Source organism: Lactuca saligna, chromosome 5, assembly GCF_052625555.1.
Source record: "Lactuca saligna cultivar CGN05327 chromosome 5, ASM5262555v1, whole genome shotgun sequence".
In the NCBI taxonomy this organism is placed as follows: domain Eukaryota; kingdom Viridiplantae; phylum Streptophyta; class Magnoliopsida; order Asterales; family Asteraceae; genus Lactuca; species Lactuca saligna.
The window spans coordinates 118,967,078-118,976,511 of NC_136421.1; positions in this window are offsets into that span (position 1 = coordinate 118,967,078).

Consider the following 9,434-nt stretch of genomic DNA (forward strand, 5'->3'; position numbering starts at 1 on the left):
CCAAAATGTTTAAATTTTATAAACTCCAAGTTTATAAAATATAAACTTTGTATTTAGTTAAAAGTCTAAAGACTCAACTAGTCCAAACTTTTGTACATGACTTATTAATTCATATCTTATGAAATAATGTGTTACTTGTATTGTAAAATAGTTATTTCCTTGAAATAAATATCTTCCCAATTTATTATAAGAGTTTACGAATATTTATTAAAATCAATTTATAATAAATAATCAATTGTATCAAGTTGTTGTTAGTGTGGCCCTTAGGATCATATGTTATTTAGCAATATAATTTTAATATGACTCTTAAGCATACTAGATTTTTCAATCTCCCACTTGCGCAGACTCATATCAAATTGATATAGATATTGGTGAACGATAGCAACATTTCAGTGCCCCCAACAACATATGACATAGTTACCTTCCTTCAACGCCAATTCCCTAGAAGCCAAAAGGCTACAATTGGTGTGTAAGGTAAGTTTATCAATTGTCCCTTTGTAACTTACATCATGTTGAACATGAGATGCAAATCGCGATCAATCTCATTAGTTTTTCAACTTTTGGTAAGGCGCCTTAGATATCTAACTCTCAACATGTAAAAGGAACAAATCCAATCGTGACTACATAAGCCTCTTGCATATTTCACACCATGCCTGAAAATGGCTTGTATAACTCCACGGTTAAGGAACAACATTTGACCATATCAAAGCATAGTACCACATACACTTAAGTCCCAATATGTATCTCAACTGTTAAGGATACAAAGATAATACCTTTTAATCAAGTATCATTCATGATGACAATCCATGAGATGATCTTGATATGGGTCAGCTCAATACTAGTTCTTTGACAAGTACCTATGAAACTTGGTTACAACCACTTGCCTAATTTCATCTAGTGAGAGTCAACCAATCTAATTCATATTAGTCTTACTTTATAATTTCTCCCACAGTTATAACCGACTATGAACTTTTAGAATAATAACATTATTCATGGATTAAACATGTTAATATAGAACACAACAAGTGTTAATGTGATGACTATATCCCAATATATCATAAAATTTTCTAATAGTTGTTTTTATAATGTTCCAATATCCAAATGCTAAATCCAAACCTAAAACCCATTTCTAGAATAACCATTCATACTTATCTCAAAAGAATGGTTTTATCAATGGATCTAACAAAATTTAATTTGTTTGAATTTTGTGAATACTATCATCTCCATACTTAACTTTACTCTAAGTATAGTTAAATATCATAGAGAATATGATTGGTGTTATTCAGTGACATAAAGTCTCTTAGATAGATTAAGCATACTCTCAAAGTCACAAAGATTTCTATGTGATCCTTGAATGGCAGAAATCAACATAGTTTTTCAATGATCCCATTCATCTAATCATATTTAAATTCAACTTCTAAAGTAGTGTATTCTTATATTGTAGTAGATTGTGTCATTATGTTTTGCTTGGACCTCATTGCTTCATATACATTATAATTCAACAAGACTTACCCTTCATTCTATAATGAGGTCAAAATCCAATTATAATTCATAATTATATATATCTATTTAGAAATTAACATCTTGTGTAGTTATTTCCGTAATGATCTGTCACACCCCGAAAACCGAAGGCGGAAACATTTCCGGGGTTGACTCCACATTGAGTATCAAATCCAATGCACATAGTAAGTAATGTAAAACAACCATTACATTACATAAGAAAAGTTTTACAGTTGTTTCAAAAAGTAAAGTTGTACAGTTGAGATACATAGTATATATAAACAATATGAACGGGTCTTCATGTACTCCGTCACCTGACCAAAAAGGGATCTTCGGGTACCTGTTCTAACGCTGACCTGAGAACACAAGTGGTTTAAAAATAAGCATAAAGCTGGTGAGTTCATAAGCGGTTTTTATTTGTGAAAATGCTCAAGTTTCCTTTCTGTTTCTGAAATGTTACGCACACCAAGAAAATCCCATATTTTCTTAAAAGTTGGTTGTTGTTTCACAAATGTAAAGTATAGTAAGTTTGTACCCTGAGAACATGTTTACTCATGTGAAAAATGTATAGTTTGGTTATCCGACTTGTTAAACTGTTCTGTTTACTTATAATGTATTCCCAGGAAAGTCCCATACTTTCCTTATTGTATATTACTAATTGTAAAAGATGTAATGTTACCCAGTTTGTTACACTTTCCAGTTATGTAGGTATTACCCAGGAAAGCCCCATGCTTTCCTGCATGTTGATTTCTAATGTGAACGATGTAAAAGATGTAAAAGATGTAAATGTGGTTAGGTTCCATGTTTTCCCCAGGAAAGTCCCATACTTTCCTGAATGTTGGTTACCGTAAGTGAAAGATGTAAAAGATGTAAAAGATGTATGAAGTAGTTCATTATTACTATAAGTAAATCTTTGTTATCCTAATTGCGAGTTCCATAACCATACGATAGACTTAAACCTGTGACAATAAGTAGTCCACATGTGGCAATAAGTAGTCCACAAACTTATGACTTTCGTCACCCTTGAACCAATTCGGTTCGGCTGTAGCTAGAAGCCAGGTGTGGGGTAGTCAGCCCCATATAGATGTATACACTCAAGTCACGCTCTCTAAATACCAGAGATTCTGGTTACGGGTGTAGTCCTACACTCGCGTATCTCTGTGGAGTATTCGCCAAGGACGTGTCTCGAATCATACAGGATTAACAAATTTACTAGTAATAATATGATAGTCCTCCACTCGCGTATATATGAGGAGTGTTACCGAGGACAAAACAATGTACAGGTATTATATTCAAATGTCTAATGTCATGCTTTTAACTGATAAAATATGGAAAGCCATTTGTGAAATATAGGTAAAACCTAACAGTTTAAAGATCCATTTCACAAATATATGTTACGTAATCTGCATGTTCAAATGGTTATCAGTTATAGCAATCAGTATTAAAATCATATGAAATATGAAACACACATTTGAAAACATGTTTTAAGTACAAGAATTTCCTTGTACTTTGCTTGTGTTCGCCCCCCTGAAAACAGTGAAAACAATGAAAAAGGGTAGGGGTATGAACTCACTGGACTCGGAAATGCATCGGTTTTGGGTACTAGACGTTGGTTCGGGGTTTGACTACTCGCGATGTCCCTATATAAAATGAAATAATGTCCATATATATTCAATTAGGGATACATTCTCTAATTTTATGGAACATTACACTCCAACGAGGTTAAACACCTCAAAACGAGCGTTTGGAGTGACCCGAGTGACATCTTCGGACATGTAATGGCACTAGGGACTTGGGACTTGAGTTTACTCTCCAAGAGTAAACATTTTAGAGAGTTTACAGCCACATAACACACCCACACATGAGTTTACGGCCGTAAACTCATGTTGGTGTGATTTTTGGTGTTTAATGGCTTAAATGGACATGGGGATTATTGGAATGGATTTCTAAAATGCCTTGGAATGGATTGAATGGAATTATAACACTTAAAAGGGAGTTTACGGCCACCCACTTGGAGTTTACGGCCGTAAACTCACTCATAGCCAAGAAAAATTGTTTTAAGCTACAAAGGACAATCACATGTGATTCTAGTTAATTTTCCAAGCCTTGTTATGAATTTAGAACACCATTAAACATACTTTTAGGAGTTTATGGCCTAGAGGCATGTTCTATGGCCGTAAACTCTCCTATACTCATGAAAAGTTAGTTTTTGATGCTTAAAACAATCACATGTGATTCTAGAAATTTATGCAAGCCATTAGAGTGAATTTGATGCAACATTTTACAAGGTTTTATGAGTTTACGGCCAAGGGTATGTTCCTAGGCCGTAAACTGTTGGGTTATGAGCATTCTAACACTCCCATGTGTACATGCAACCCTAAATACCTTGGATCTATGTTTTCTCTATTATACATGCAAATATGAACATCCAAGGTATTATCCTAATCTAGCATACAAAACTATCAATTTAACAAGATAGAATACATACCTCTTTGATGTAGAATGTCTTCATGAAGCTTGAGTGCCTAGTGCCCCAAGTGTGACACCTCAAATGGTTCACACAACACCAAATACACTTGGAATAACTTGAGAGAATTCTACACTTCATGAAAATCGGCTAGCCCTCTCTAGAATAATACTCGTGCCGATTTTGTCAAGAATAATATCTTTATATAGTGTTACAATTAGGGCAAACCCTAATTGTCATGACTTTCCATTTCCTTGGATCCATGGGTTCAAATACACCATTAAGCATCCATGGAGCATCATATGGGTTTTGGCCCAACTAGATAATCCATGGAGCATTAGCCCACTATACAAGTATGGATGATTTACACAATCAACCCATATATTTAATTAGCCTTCTTTTGATCACTTAATTAATCCTAGATTAATTCTTGATCAATACTAATTAAATAATCTTATTATTCTTATTACTAATATACTAGAACTTATAATATATTAATAACCATAAGTGTCTTATTTCTCTCATGATGCCATGTAACCCAAATGGACCATGCCGGGTCGGGTCAAGTCTTACCAATTATAGTTATGGACTTAGACATTAATCCAACAGTCTCTTACTTGGATAAGTCTAAAACTATTATTGCGTATGACTTCAGGAACCAACTGGCAATCGTAGCTCTCAAAAGCTTTTGTCAAACTCTGACCTTGTCGATAAACGCTGACCTTTGTCAATGACTTGTCCATTAGATAAGGGATCATATATTCCTCCATTCTAGATATCATATGGACTGAGACATGGATTATAATCATTCTCTCTGTCCATTTGTTGTTTCCCGATTTCCGATTTATGACGACTGACTAATTGAACAAATCAAATCAGTCGTGGCCCGGCCGAGCACTTCCATTTGTCATCATCAAATCATCGAGGGGCCCACAGATATCGCTTTTATCCCGAAGGTAAAAGGAATGGATAAACTTCGACTCATATGGCTTGTTCTACTACTTGTTGAATCATACACAAAGGCACGTTTTATAGCACCGAGTTACCAAATGCGGTTTCGTGCAATCAATGTACAACCAACTCATAGTAACAACTCATATCTCTAGGTTTGAAGAATATAAGATATTATCGTCTCATGATCACTCGTGATAAAATCCATGAAGTGATTCCAATGAGCGTGGGTTGAATCCAATACTCAGAACTTATGAGCACTCATGAGTGTTGTAGCCCTTTGTCCAACACCTTAGACCTTTACAAGCCAACCCATGACAGTCTTAATTCATATCTACTTCCAACATATGACCGACTGTGGATGGTTTGAATAACTTAGCCATTCCGGAAGAATAACCTAGTTTATTCGGGAAGTCAAAACATGCAAAGTGAAACACAATAATAATTGAATCCAATATGGTATCAAAACCTATGAACATAAATAAAACACCTTTTATTTATCACCATATGATTACACATTATTCATTGTATACTGTTTCAGCTATCAACTTTATTCTTGAATTTAAAACAATAGTTGTCCCATGCTCCAAGCATGTACACTATGTTTTCTAAACACTAGTCATGCCACACACCAAGTATGCATACTATGTTTGTCTATGATCTTTACTTTGTGAACTAGATCAATTGAACATAACTTCAATGATTCTCTTTTCACACTCCCAAATCCTTACTGCAAATGCAAGAATTCCAAATTCATGCCATTTACTGAAATCTGTTAGATTCTAAACTTATATGCATTGATCCTCTTGTAATGGTTGTGCACAAAGTCATAAAATCTTGACAACAACCATTACAGAGCATTCCAAAGGAGATCGGCTCCTTGGAAACATCCTTCTTGCATTAAGTTTCCTTAATCTTACACAGATTGAAAATTCTAACTTTGAAACATTTCCAGATTCCATTTTGACTATCACATCTGAACAAGAGTTTCCTCCTTACAGATTATGTCAATATGGTCCTTCCAGAATTATCACTATACTTCTAACTGTCCTTGAGCAACCAATCTTTGGTAAACCTTAGATTGTCCTCGACAATTGTTTAATTCTTTTAGTCATATCCAGTTCTAAACCTTTTCCCTTCTTAATGCCCCAGGCATTTGGAAAATTTTAGAAAGGATGAATATAGCACATGTAATCGATCCTATATCCGAAGCATATGGGACACGATTCATGATGTCTCACATAAAGACTAAACCAGTCTTTTTCTTTAACATTTCCATTTCTATTTGCCAAGTTCTCATAATTCAGACTATGAAAAGGGATGCCGTAATCATAATCGAATTTTAGAACGCAAATAATGGACCCATATACAGAATTTCCTTATGTTGAGCCATTCCAACATCAAATTCATATATATATCCTTGACTAAATGATTAAAAACTCACGATCTAAGCTTATAAATTTGAGATGAAGTATAATTTCCTCTCCCTTAATTATAGCAAAACAACTCTTTCCCAGTTGAAACTTTTGTTTTCTATAATTAACATTGCTAACTTGCAATACTTATCATAATTATCATGCTCCCACTAACATGATGATTATTAGCATAACACTTATGCTCCCATTAGCTTTGACATGTACTCAGAAAGCTCGACTTCTAGAAATCAATACTTTATTGACTTTCATACCAAAGTTCAGATTTCTGATACTAGATAGCACACTTGTGTGTCTAAACAATTATGAATAGGGATGCCGTAATCATAATGCTTAGACCTTTTTGCCACTTCTCACAAGTCTAGGTTAGTGTGCCGGTAAACCACACACGCTCCACTAACGACTTTGAGAATGCAAACATCACAATTGCTATCTAGCTAAAATCTACTTAGTGAAAGTGTTTCCTCACCATCATTTTCATGAATCAGAGAAAAACCTTATGACACTTAGATTTATATGGTGTATGAGTTCCTACCCATATGAATTTGTCAAAACCATAATCACAAGACAAAGATAATGGCAAATCCAAAACCATATGGATTGAACTCAATCTTAATTTCTTGCCACCTGGCAGCTCAAGGGCCTGCCATTTCTTCCAAGTTGTTGTGCAACCAATTGAGAACTCTAAGAACTCATATGCAAAGCCAACTTTAATTGGAATGGGCATAGAATATGTCAACACGATAGGTTATAAACTTTAAGTCGTGTGCTAGAGAAGAACTCTAGGTTCTATTCTTGATTAGTTCTTTAGACTTTGAAGACCTTTAAGACTCTCACTGTCCCCTTCACCTATAAGACTCCCTTGTCAAACATCCAAGAGATAGTGTGGATTCTAACCAAGACAAACACTTCACACAATTGGCCTAAGTTGGTCTTTGTTTTATCCAAAACATCACAAGTTACCAATTTCAAATGTACAAGAGTAGAAAACTTTTACTCTTACATTTGACACGTGTTTTAAACCTTCTTAAAGAAATGTCACTCAAATTACAATCTTGGAGTATGACTCTAAGACTTGTATTGGAATGAAGTATGATTCATCTTCATGATTTAACCATTTCAACAATTCAAGATCCCTTCTTTTTAGTCATAAGAATGCAGTAAGACTTCCTTAGAGAACTAATTTTGATATGGTTTCTTAATCATTAAGATGATCACAAAACTGATACTAAAGTACTCTCCCATCTTTTCAGATTTGAGAAAATTTTATCCTTCTGCCTAATTTGATTCTTCTTATCCGCTATGCCATGCATTGGAACCTTTTCCAATGTCTCAGAGTTACACTTAAGCTTGTAAGTATAATCATATTTACTGAGCTTTAGTAAACTATGACAAATAGCCTTATATCTTTTGTGGTGGACTTAATCAGTGCACATGACTATGTACTCGATCCCTTAGTCCATTACTTGACTCACATATCCATGGGAATAAGTAATTAGACTTAATTTTCCAATACTTGAAAGTTCTCATTCATCATGCTATACAACTTGCATGATTCCAAGTTCCGGTCCAATTGAGACTTGGGTGATGAGAATCTTTCCTTATTTGGTAAATTTAGACATTACCACAAATGAAGGAATCAATTTCATATTTCCACTCTTGCTATTAACGGAATCACATAGGCAGCAATTTTTCCTCAAATGCCATTGTAAGGATATTTTAAAATAACTAAAATAAAAAATTTTCTTTTATTTTAAAACTATGCGGAAAAACTTATTCTTACAATCCATATGAAAACTTGTTATCTATTCCTAAGCAATATCTCATAACTCCTAAGAAGTAGCTCAAGAATCCGATTTTCAAACTACGCGATAGAAATCCATCTATGCGATCAGATTCAACATATTCTATCTTTGAGTTCCTTTACTTTTCTTTGATTCTTAAAACATTACCATGTGGCCCAGTCACATCATGTATCAAGAATCTCAGAATAGAAACTTAAGAGAGTTAGATAGTGGACTTTACCTGAAGTAGAGTCAAACTTATTGACTTTAACATCCTTAGGTAAATTTGGCAGCTTCACAACTAATGACCCTTCCTTTGGCAATATAAACATATGGACCCTTTGATAATGGTACACGAGACTATTACAGACTTAGCCTTTTCTCTTTACCATTTGGTCAACCTAGTTGACTATGGTCAATCCATTTCCTTGGGAAGAGAATGCTTTTTCTGTATTTCCTGTTTCACTATTGTCAATGTCCATCAAGTTTTGAGGAAGTTGATCTTAACAAATAAATAAGATCATAGGGTCTTGTCATAGTCTGTTTCATAGGTGTTCCAAAAGAACTCACTATGTGACTTAGAAAGTAGTTGAACCACCAACTTTCTCAAGACTTTGACACCCTTCTCTCCCAGCTTGTCAATATGTGATTGCATCTCCAAGACGTGATCACACCTAGACCTTGCCTTGCCAATAGGGTTTGAGTGACTTTGAACTTGTGGGTTGGGAGAATAATTTGAGGAGGTGAAAGAAGTATGATTTCCATGGGACATCATCTTCATTTAGGAAAGCTTGTTTCAAGAGATTTGGGAAGATCATAAATGTCTAAACCAGACATGTTTTGGGAGATATTCAAGATAGTTGATTTAAAGTCCTTAATATGACACCCAATATGAAATATTAAGGCTAGGACCCAACAAAATATTTTTATAACTTAGAAGAGGTATGTTGTAATCCAAGCTATAAAATATTTGAAGGTAGGTGAATGACGATTCACCAATTTCCACCAAGATAAAAGAAATGTATTATTAGGTTTTAATTGGATTTGAAACTCCTAGATCTTTGAGATTCATTGAACTGTTCAATGGCATGTTTCGATCTCGAGTGTGCCCTTCAGGTTTTGTGACTGGGATGCCGAGGATCACAAAACAAGGTGTGAAGGTACCATGCAAATTACTTGGTACCCTTAATAAATTACCCCTCAATCGATGTGCCGGTTAACCACACACGCTCCATCGATACTATAATAAATATTAAGTCACCCTTTACCTACCTTGTTAAGTCCAAGTTAGTGTGTCAT